The sequence below is a fragment of the Neoarius graeffei genome, chromosome 8 (assembly GCF_027579695.1).
Source record: "Neoarius graeffei isolate fNeoGra1 chromosome 8, fNeoGra1.pri, whole genome shotgun sequence".
Taxonomy (NCBI): domain Eukaryota; kingdom Metazoa; phylum Chordata; class Actinopteri; order Siluriformes; family Ariidae; genus Neoarius; species Neoarius graeffei.
Window position 1 is genome coordinate 92,810,366 of NC_083576.1, and position 12,050 is coordinate 92,822,415.

The 12,050-nt window shown below is 51.1% G+C and overlaps 1 protein-coding gene across 1 annotated transcript in view; it reads left to right on the plus strand.

The window, feature by feature from the left end:
- enc2 (ectodermal-neural cortex 2) overlaps positions 1–12,050 on the plus strand; it is a 98,734-nt gene that overhangs the window by 46,553 nt on the left and 40,131 nt on the right. The window lies entirely within an intron of this gene.

The following is a 12,050-nucleotide window of genomic DNA, read 5'->3' on the forward strand; positions in this document are numbered from 1 at the left end:
ACACACACACACAGCTCCACTGACCGCTTTACAACTCACACACACACACAGCTCCACTGACCGCTTTACAACTCACACACACACACACACAGCTCCACTGACCGCTTTACAACTCACACACACACACAGCTCCACTGACCGCTTTACAACTCACACACACACACAGCTCCACTGACCGCTTTACAACTCACACACACACACAGCTCCACTGACCGCTTTACAACTCACACACACACACAGCTCCACTGACTGCTTTACAACTCACACACACAGCTCCACTGACTGCTTTACAACTCACACACACAGCTCCACTGACTGCTTTACAACTCTCACTCACACAGCTCCACTGACCGCTTTACAACTCACACACACACACACACAGCTCCACTGACCGCTTTACAACTCACACACACCTCTCTCTCACACACACACAGCTCCACTGACTGCTTTACAACTCACACACACAGCTCCACTGACCGCTTTACAACTCACACACACACAGCTCCACTGACCGCTTTACAACTCACACACACGCACAGCTCCACTGACCGCTTTACAACTCACACACACGCACAGCTCCACTGACCGCTTTACAACTCACACACACGCACAGCTCCACTGACCGCTTTACAACTCACACACACGCACAGCTCCACTGACCGCTTTACAACTCACACACACGCACAGCTCCACTGACCGCTTTACAACTCACACACACGCACAGCTCCACTGACCGCTTTACAACTCACACACACGCACAGCTCCACTGACCGCTTTACAACTCACACACACGCACAGCTCCACTGACCGCTTTACAACTCACACACACGCACAGCTCCACTGACCGCTTTACAACTCACACACACGCACAGCTCCACTGACCGCTTTACAACTCACACACACGCACAGCTCCACTGACCGCTTTACAACTCACACACACGCACAGCTCCACTGACCGCTTTACAACTCACACACACGCACAGCTCCACTGACCGCTTTACAACTCACACACACGCACAGCTCCACTGACCGCTTTACAACTCACACACACGCACAGCTCCACTGACCGCTTTACAACTCACACACACGCACAGCTCCACTGACCGCTTTACAACTCACACACACGCACAGCTCCACTGACCGCTTTACAACTCACACACACGCACAGCTCCACTGACCGCTTTACAACTCACACACACGCACAGCTCCACTGACCGCTTTACAACTCACACACACGCACAGCTCCACTGACCGCTTTACAACTCACACACACGCACAGCTCCACTGACCGCTTTACAACTCACACACACGCACAGCTCCACTGACCGCTTTACAACTCACACACACGCACAGCTCCACTGACCGCTTTACAACTCACACACACGCACAGCTCCACTGACTGCTTTACAACTCACACACACGCACAGCTCCACTGACCGCTTTACAACACACGCACAGCTCCACTGACCGCTTTACAACTCACACACACGCACAGCTCCACTGACCGCTTTACAACTCACACACACGCACAGCTCCACTGACCGCTTTACAACTCACACACACAGCTCCACTGACTGCTTTACAACTCACACACACAGCTCCACTGACCGCTTTACAACACACACACAGCTCCACTGACCGCTTTACAACACACACACACACAGCTCCACTGACCGCTTTACAACTCACACACATCTCTCTCACACACGCACAGCTCCACTGACCGCTTTACAACTCTCACACACACACAGCTCCACTGACCGCTTTACAACTCACACACACACACAGCTCCACTGACTGCTTTACAACTCACACACACACAGCTCCACTGACTGCTTTACAACTCACACACACAGCTCCACTGACTGCTTTACAACTCACACACACACAGCTCCACTGACTGCTTTACAACTCGCACACACACAGCTCCACTGACTGCTTTACAACTCGCACACACACAGCTCCACTGACTGCTTTACAACTCACACACACAGCTCCACTGACCGCTTTACAACTCACACACACAGCTCCACTGACCGCTTTACAACTCACACACACACAGCTCCACTGACTGCTTTACAACTCACACACACCTCTCTCTCACACACACACACACAGCTCCACTGACTGCTTTACAACTCACACACACACAGCTCCACTGACTGCTTTACAACTCACACACACAGCTCCACTGACCGCTTTACAACTCACACACACACAGCTCCACTGACTGCTTTAAAACTCACACACACACACAGCTCCACTGACTGCTTTAAAACTCACACACACACACAGCTCCACTGACTGCTTTACAACTCACACACACAGCTCCACTGACTGCTTTACAACTCACACACACAGCTCCACTGACTGCTTTACAACTCACACACACAGCTCCACTGACTGCTTTACAACTCACACACACAGCTCCACTGACCGCTTTACAACTCACACACACAGCTCCACTGACTGCTTTACAACTCACACACACACACACACACACACACACACACACACACACAGCTCCACTGACTGCTTTACAACTCACACACACACAGCTCCACTGACTGCTTTACAACTCACACACACACACAGCTCCACTGACCGCTTTACAACTCACACACACACACACAGCTCCACTGACTGCTTTACAACTCACACACACACACACACAGCTCCACTGACCGCTTTACAACACACACACACACAGCTCCACTGACTGCTTTACAACTCACACACACCTCTCTCTCACACACACACACACAGCTCCACTGACCGCTTTACAACTCACACACACACAGCTCCACTGACTGCTTTACAACTCACACACACACACAGCTCCACTGACTGCTTTACAACTCACATGCGCGCGCGCACACAGCTCCACTGACCGCTTTACAACTCACACACTCACAGCTCCACTGACCGCTTTACATCTCTCTCTCTCTCACACACACACACACACGGCTCCACTGACTGCTTTACAACTCAATCAGTTTACACTTTTATTTCCTGTTTTGGTTTTGAAAGAAGTGGTTAATGTTTGCTCATTTGTTTATTAAAGCTACAAGTAGCACAGTGCTCAACTCCAGAACAATCATTTAACTTTGTTTATTATAAGTTATTAATTATTTTTTTTTGTGTGTGTGTGAGAGAGACAGACGGACAGACAGACACGCACCAGTGTGTCAACAAGATTTCCGCAGACACAGCAGAAACACAAACCTGTTCTGTAGAGAGAGAGAGAGAGAGAGAGTGTCAGTGTGACCCCGTCATTGTTCACCCGTTAATATCTGTTTATCTTCTCCTGCTAATTAATATCTGACTCTGTACGGAGTCTTTGACGTAGTGTGAGGTGAAATAAGAAAATTAATGGTTTGTTTCTGAAAGGAGAATAATTTAAAGAAAAGAGAAATGAAGCAGCTGGCTGTAAGGATGAGTGGAGATGAGGGCGTGGCAATGTGACAAATATCGTATCGCGATCTGAAGACTGACGGAGTTTCAACGCTACATGATGCACATCAATGCATATTCTTTTTTTATATTTGTATATGTAAATACCTAATTTAATTTATCGAAGTTTTCTCCATTTCTTTTCTCTGTTTATCTGTAATGATGCTGCTGGAATTTTAATTTCCCTGAGGGAGCCCGCCCAGAGGGACCAATACAGTCTAATCTAATCTACACACCGGTTTATAAACACATCACCAATAGACCAGCACTGATTTAAAAAAATGTTTTTTTTTTTTTTTACTTTGGTAATTTTTATATGATTGTGACCTGGATGCAGACGGAACCCCAGGGTGGGAAACGGATCGGTTCTGAAGTCTTTAATTCGGGTTTGTAGGCAGGTTGGAGTGGGAACATGCGATTCTGAATTAACTGTTAATCCTATTAATTACCAGTTAGTTACATGTCTGTATAGAGTACGTGTGCACATGCGTGTGTATAGCGCGTGTGTATAGTGCGTGTCTGCGCAGTGCGCATAGCGCGAGTGTATTGTATGTGTATAGCGCGTGCACATAGCGCGTGTATTGTGTGCGTTGCACGTGTATTGTGTGTGTGTGTGTGTAGCGCGTGTGTGTAGCATGCGCATAGCGTGTGTGCGTAGCGTGTGTGTATTGTGCGTAGCGTGCGCGTAGCGTGCGCATAGCGCGTGTGTGTATAGCGTGTGTGTAGTGCAGTGCGCGTGTATTGTGTGCGCATAGCGCGTGTATTGTGTGCATAGCGCGTGCGCAGTGCAGAGCGTGTGTATTGTGTGCATAGCGCGTGTGCAGTGCAGAGCGTGTGTATTGTGTGCATAGCGCGTGTATAGCGTGTGTGCATTGTGTATAGTGTGTGCAGTGTGTATAGCGCATGTGTGTATTGCGTGTGTATAGCGTGTGCATTGTGTAGTGTGTGCAGTGTGTATATAGCGCATGTGCATTGTGTGTGCAGTGTGTGGCGAGTGCGCATTGTGTGTGTATAGCGTGTGTGTATAGCGCGTGCGTGTATTGTTTGTGTGTGTGTATGGCGTGTGTGCATTGCGTGTGTGCAGTGTGTATAGCGCGTGTGCAGTGTGTATAGCGCGTGTGCATTGTGTGTATAGTGTGCATTGTGTGTATAGCGTGTGTGCATTGTGTATTGCGTGTATAGCATGCGCGCAGTGTGCGTGTGTATAGTGTGCACTGCGTGTGTATAGCGTGTGTGCATTGTGTGTATTGCGTGTGTATAGCGCGCGTGCGCAGTGTGCGTGTGTATATAGTGTGTATAGTGCGTGTGTATAGTGTGTGCACATGCATGTGTACGTAGTGTGTATAGCGCGTGTGTGTATAGTGTGTGTGTGTGTGTAGCGCATATGTGTGTGTATAGTGTGTGTGTGTGTGTGTATATAGCATGTATGTGTAGCTTGTGTGTGTGTGTAGCGTACAACCCCGATTCCAAAAAAGTTGGGACAAAGTACAAGTTGTTGTGGAAGTTCGTGTAAATGGGTGGAGCACAGAAGGACAGCAGGACAGAACTGAGTTCACAAAAACTCTCTTTATTCAGCTTTTCTGCTGCAAACGCACACACATCAGCTGTCTGGTTGTGGAGAGAGTTCCTCTGCTCTCACTCTCTCTCCTTAAGAAGGGCGCGGTCACTGGGAAGACACACAAACACATCAATTAACAACAGGTGTCGTGATTCTGCCACTTAACTTCCCCGACTCCGCCCTCCTGTCACAGACCGATGCTAGACCACGCCCCCGCTGCCACATACCCCCACCGCCCGACTCAGGCCGGGCAGCCGTCCGGCCCGCAGCCGACTCCCCCCCCCTTGACGGGAGAGGAAGTCCGCCACGACCATCTGCGGCCCCGGCCTGTGGATCACCTTGAAGTTAAAGGGTTGGAGTGCCAGATGCCAACGGGTGATCCGCGCATTGGCATCCTTCATGTGGTGGAGCCACTAGAGGGGCGCGTGGTCCGAACAGAGGGTGAAAGGGCGTCCCAGCAGGTAGTACCGGAGGGCGAGGACCGCCCACTTGATCGCCAGGCACTCCTCGATGGTACTGTAGCGCCCCTCACGCACCGACAGCTTGCGGCTAATGTACAAGACAGGGCGATCCTCCCCCTCCACCTGCCAGGACAAAACGGCCCCCAGCCCTCTGTCCCTTGTCCGACACATCTGTCTGCAACATAAAGGGGAGAGAAAAGTCAGGGGAGTGTAAAAGCGGCCCCCCACACAGTGCAGCCTTAACCTTAGAAAAAGCCCGCTGGCATTGCTCCGTCCACTGGGCCGGATCTGGTGCCCCCTTTTTGGTCTTGGGCCTCGGGCAGGCCGCAATCGCTGCAGTCTTGTTAATTTGGGGACGCACCTGCCCGTTGCCCAAGTGGAAGCCCAGATATCGTACTTCCACCCGCCCAATCGCACACTTCTTCGGGTTGGCCGTGAGACCCGCCCGCCTCAGCGACCTAAGGACGGCCCTCAGGTGTTGTAGGTGCCGTGGCCAGTCATTACTATAAATAATGATATCATCTAAGTACGCGGCCGCATAGGTGGCGTGGGGGCGGAGGACCCTGTCCATCAGCCGCTGAAACGTAGCAGGTGCCCCAAACAGCCCAAAAGGAAGTGTGACGAATTGGTGTAAGCCGAGCGGTGTGGAAAAGGCCGTTTTTTCCCGGGATAATGGAGTCAAGGGGATCTGCCAATAACCCTTTGTTAAATCCAGTGTCGAGTAAAAACGAGCCATGCCTAGCCGATCGAGCAACTCATCAATACGAGGCATTGGGTACGCATCAAATTTAGACACCGCGTTGACTTTTCTATAGTCCACACAGAACCAGACCGACCCGTCGGCCTTGGGTACCAAGACCACCGGGCTGCTCCAGTCACTGTGGGACTCCTCGACGATGCCCATTTCGAGCATGGCCTCGAGTTCTTCCCGAACCACCTGTTTCTTGTGTTCGGGTAATCTGTAAGGGCAGCAACGCACTACCACCCCCGGGGGCGTCTCAATGTGGTGCTCTATGAGGTTAGTGCGGCCGTGCAGGGGGGAGAACACGTCCGAAAACTCGGTCTGCAACTGGGCAACCTCCGCAAGTTGGGTCGGGGAGAGGTGGTCTCCACAGGGGACCGGAGAGGGACGTGATGCTAATGTTCCTTTTTGAACCTCCGGTCCCAGCTCCGCCTTCTCCGGAACCACCGACACCAATGCCACGGGGACCTCCTCGTTCCAGAGTTTGAGTAGGTTGAGGTGGTAAATCTGTAGCGCCCCACCCCTGTCTGTTCGCTTCACCTTATAGTCGACATCCCCGACTCGCCATGTGACCTCAAAGGGCCCTTGCCACTTGGCGACTAATTTAGAGCTCGATGTGGGCAACAGTACGAGTACTTTATCTCCCGGTGCAAACACTCTAAGGCGCGTACCCTTGTCGTACAGGCGGGTTTACCGTTCTTGGGCCTGCCGCAAGTTCTCCTGGGTTAGTTGTGTGAGTGTGTGGAGTTTTGCACGCAGGTCAATAATGTATTGAATTTCATTTTTGCTTGGTGAAGGTCCCTCCTCCCAATCTTCTCGCAGCACGTCTAAAATGCCGCGCGGCTTACGCCCATATAATAATTCAAACGGGGAGAACCCCGTGGAGGCTTGGGGGACCTCTCGCACTGCAAAGAGCAAGGGTTCGAGCCATTTATCCCAGTTACGCGTGTCCTCACTTACAAATTTCTTAATTATGTTTTTAAGGGTGCGATTAAACCGTTCCACTAAGCCGTCCATTTGTGGGTGATAAACGCTGGTGCGGATCGGCTTAATACCTAATAACCCATACAGTTCATTCAGTGTTCGTGACATAAACGAGGTGCCTTGATCAGTCAGAATCTCTTTCGGGATTCCAACTCGGGAGATGACGCGGAAGAGCGCCTCCGCAATACTGCGTGCTGAGATATTGCGAAGAGGCACTGCTTCCGGGTATCGCGTTGCATAGTCCACCAGAACTAATATAAAGCGATACCCTCGTGTTGACCGATCTAATGGCCCGACAAGATCCATCCCAATTCTTTCAAACGGGGTATCGATTAACGGTAGAGAGCGCAAAGGCGCTTTTGGACTGGCCGCTGGATTTACTAACTGGCATTCGCGGCATGCCATTGTGGCAGCGGGGGCGTGGTCTAGCATCGGTCTGTGACAGGAGGGCGGAGTCAGGGAAGTTAAGTGGCAGAATCACGACACCTGTTGTTAATTGGTGTTTGTGTCTTCCCAGTGACTGCGCCCTTCTTAAGGAGAGAGAGTGAGAGCAGAGGGGCTCTCTCCACAACCAGACAGCTGATGTGTGTGCGTGTGTGCGCGTGTGTCTGCGTGTGTGTTTGCAGCTGAAAAGCTGAATAAAGAGTTTTTGTGAACTCAGTTCTGTCCTGCCGTCCTTCTGTGCTCCACCCATTCCCCCACTGCGGAGACGGGGGCCGGCGCCACCTCAGCCGGCCCGCCGCACCCGCGGTGCCCTTCCGTGTCTCCCTTCTGTGTCCGTCTCCCCCCCCCCCCCCCCCCCCAGGTGAGTGAGCCCCAGAGCACTAGTGCAGAGAGGAAGCCCGGGCCGGTTTGCTGGCGCTGCGGGGAACCGGGCCACCTCCAACAGCAGTGCTCGATAATGGAGGTGGGCGCAGTGGTTCGGATCCCCAACGCGCCAGGAGCCGCCCTCGATCGGGCCGGAGCGTATCGCATACCGGTGAGTATCCAAGGGGTTACATATCAGGCGTTGGTGGATTCGGGCTGTTAACAGACCTCAATCCACCAAAACCTGGTGCAAGACGAGGCATTGGGGGGAGCACAATTGGTGAAGGTGTTGTGTGCACGGGGATGTTCACAACTACCCTTTAGTGTCGGTCCACATTATTTTCAGAGGGGAAAAATTTATAGTGAAGGCGGCGGTTAATCCTCGCCTTACCCACTCTTTAATTTTGGGGACTGATTGGCCGGGATTTCGGGGTTTAATGACACACTTAGTCAAGAGTGGGTCCTGCCATTTGACAGGGGGAGGTCCCGGTGTCGCTTTGGCGGGAGCAGCTGTCACAGAGCCGTCTACGTCATCTCCGCGCCAGAGTGAGGAGCCGTCGGCTCCTCTCCCTCTTGGGGAATCCCTCGCGGATTTCCTGTTAGAGCAATCGCGAGACGAGACTCTGTGGCATGCTTTTGACCAAGTGAGAGTAATCGATGGTCAAACGCTCCAGCCGAACGCCACCCTGTCCTTCCCCTACTTCACGATTATGAAGGATAGATTATACCGAGTGACGCAGGACACTCGAACTAAAGAGCGAGTCACGCAGCTTTTAATTCCGAAGAGCCGCCGGGAATTGGTATTCCAGGCGGCTCACTTTAATCCCATGGCTGGACACTTAGGGCAGGATAAAACACTAGCCCGAATAATGGCCCGATTCTACTGGCCGGGGATTCGCGGCGATGTCCGTAGGTGGTGTACGGCTGTGGCAGCGGGGGCGTGGTCTAGCATCGGTCTGTGACAGGAGGGCGGATTCGGGGAAGTTAAGTGGCAGAATCACGACACCTGTTGTTAATTGATGTGTTTGTGTGTCTTCCCAGTGACCGCGCCCTTCTTAAGGAGAGGGAGTGAGAGCAGAGGGACTCTCTCCACAACCAGACAGCTGATGTGTGTGCGTGTGTCTGCGTGTGTGTTTGCAGCTGAAAAGCTGAATAGAGTTTTTGTGAACTCAGTTCTGTCTTGCCGTCCTTCTGTGCTCCACCCATTTACGCGAACTGCCACAGTGGTGCTGAAACCCGGGAATGAGCACAGAAGACAACAGCCCCATGGAGTCCTCCACCTTCGCCGACCTGATCCACGCCCTCGCCACGGCCCAACAGAGCCAGCACCAGGTGCTGCTCGCCCTCCGAAAGGAGCAAGAACAACGGTTCGAGGCCCTGGTGCTAGCGCAACAGGAAAATCGTCGGGCGTTCCGGCACCTCCTCGCGTCGGCGGGGTCCACCAACTCCACCGCCGCGGGCCCTTCCCCCCTCACCCTCATGAAGATGGGCCCGCAGGATGACCCCGAGGCATTCTTCACGCTCTTTGAGCAGGTAGCAGAGACCTCGGGGTGGCCGGTGGAACAGCGCACGGCGCGCCTCCTCCCTCTGCTAACGGGAGAGGCGCAGCTGGCCGCGCTACAGCTCCCCGCCGACTGCCGGCTGGCCTACGCGGACCTTGGCCGGGCCGTCCTCCAGCGGGTGGGATGCACCCCGGAGCCACATCATCAGCGTTTCCGCGCTCTGCGCTTGGAGGAAGTCGGCCGGCCGTTCGCGTTTGGCCAGCAACTCCGGGACGCCTGCTGGCAGTGGCTGAGGGCCGACAGCTGCGACGCCGAGGGACTCATCGACCAGGTGGTACTGGAACAGTTCGTCGCACGTCTACCAGCGGGAACCGCAGAGTGGGTCCAGTGCCACCGCCCGGCGTCGCTGGATCAGGCAATCAAGCTGGCGGAGGATCATCTGGCGGCTGTCCCGACGGCAGGACAGCAGACGACCTCTTCTCTGCTCTCACTCTCTCTCCTTAAGAAGGGCGTGGTCACTGGGAAGACACAAACACATCAATTAACAACAGGTGTCGTGATTCTGCCACTTAACTTCCCCGACTCCGCCCTCCTGTCACAGACCAATGCTAGACCACGCCCCCGCTGCCACAGTTGTAAATAAAAATGGAATACAAATAATTTTACAAATCTCAAAAACTAATATTGTATTCACAATAGAGCATAGACAACATATCAAATGTCGAAAGTGAGACATTTTGAAATTTCATGCCAAATATTGGCTCATTTGAAATTTCATGACAGCAACACATCTCAAAGTTGGGACAGGGGCAATAAGAGGCTGGAAAAGTTAAAGGTACAAAAAAGGAACAGCTGGAGGACCAAATTGCAACTCATTAGGTCAATTGGCAATAGGTCATTAACATGACTGGGTATAAAAAGAGCATCTTGGAGTGGCAGCGGCTCTCAGAAGTAAAGATGGGAAGAGGATCACCAATCCCCCTAATTCTGCGCCAACAAATAGTGGAGCAATATCAGAAAGGAGTTCGACAGTGTAAAATTGCAAAGAGTTTGAACATATCATCATCTACAGTGCATAATATCATCAAAAGATTCAGAGAATCTGGAAGAATCTCTGTGCGTAAGGGTCAAGGCCGGAAAACCATACTGGGTGCCCGTGATCTTCGGGCCCTTAGACGGCACTGCATCACATACAGGCATGCTTCTGTATTGGAAATCACAAAATGGGCTCAGGAATATTTCCAGAGAACATTATCTGTGAACACAATTCACCGTGCCATCCGCCGTTGCCAGCTAAAACTCTATAGTTCAAAGAAGAAGCCGTATCTAAACACGATCCAGAAGCGCAGACGTCTTCTCTGGGCCAAGGCTCATTTAAAATGGACTGTGGCAAAGTGGAAAACTGTTCTGTGGTCAGACGAATCAAAATTTGAAGTTCTTTATGGAAATCAGGGAGGCCGTGTCATTCGGACTAAAGAGGAGAAGGACGACCCAAGTTGTTATCAGCGCTCAGTTCAGAAGCCTGCATCTCTGATGGTATGGGGTTGCATTAGTGCGTGTGGCATGGGCAGCTTACACATCTGGAAAGACACCATCAATGCTGAAAGGTATATCCAGGTTCTAGAGCAACATATGCTCCCATCCAGACGACGTCTCTTTCAGGGAAGACCTTGCATTTTCCAACATGACAATGCCAAACCACATACTGCATCAATTACAGCATCATGGCTGCGTAGAAGAAGGGTCCGGGTACTGAACTGGCCAGCCTGCAGTCCAGATCTTTCACCCATAGAAAACATTTGGCGCATCATAAAACGGAAGATACGACAAAAAAGACCTAAGACAGTTGAGCAACTAGAATCCTACATTAGACAAGAATGGGTTAACATTCCTCTCCCTAAACTTGAGCAACTTGTCTCCTCAGTCCCCAGACGTTTACAGACTGTTGTAAAGAGAAAAGGGGATGTCTCACAGTGGGAAACATGGCCTTGTCCCAACTTTTTTGAGATGTGTTATGAAATTTAAAATCACCTAATTTTTCTTTAAATGATACATTTTCTCAGTTTAAACATTTGATATGTCATCTATGTTCTATTCTGAATAAAATATGGAATTTTGAAGCTTCCACATCATTGCATTCCGTTTTTATTTACAATTTGTACTTTGTCCCAACTTTTTTGGAATCAGGGTTGTATGTGTAGCGTGTGTGTGTGTGTGTGTGTGTTTTTGTCTGTGTTGGTAAAACACACTGACAAATGCTTTAACACAGTAATAATAAAGTACACGTTTCTCTTCTTTCTGAACTCTTATTATGATTATTATTTCCCCTTTATTTTAATGGTGATTTTCTTTGCTGCATCACCAGAGCTTGGATTGGATTTATGGTTTGGGGGCGTGGCTACAGGTGTAAATTACAGAAAACGCCATCCGATTTAAAACGGCAGACGACTTTCTCCTTCCACGAGCAGCTGAAGCTGTGCAGTGTTTTTATAATCATCACAGTCGTGTGTGTGTGTGTTATTCCAAACCATTGTGTTTAACTT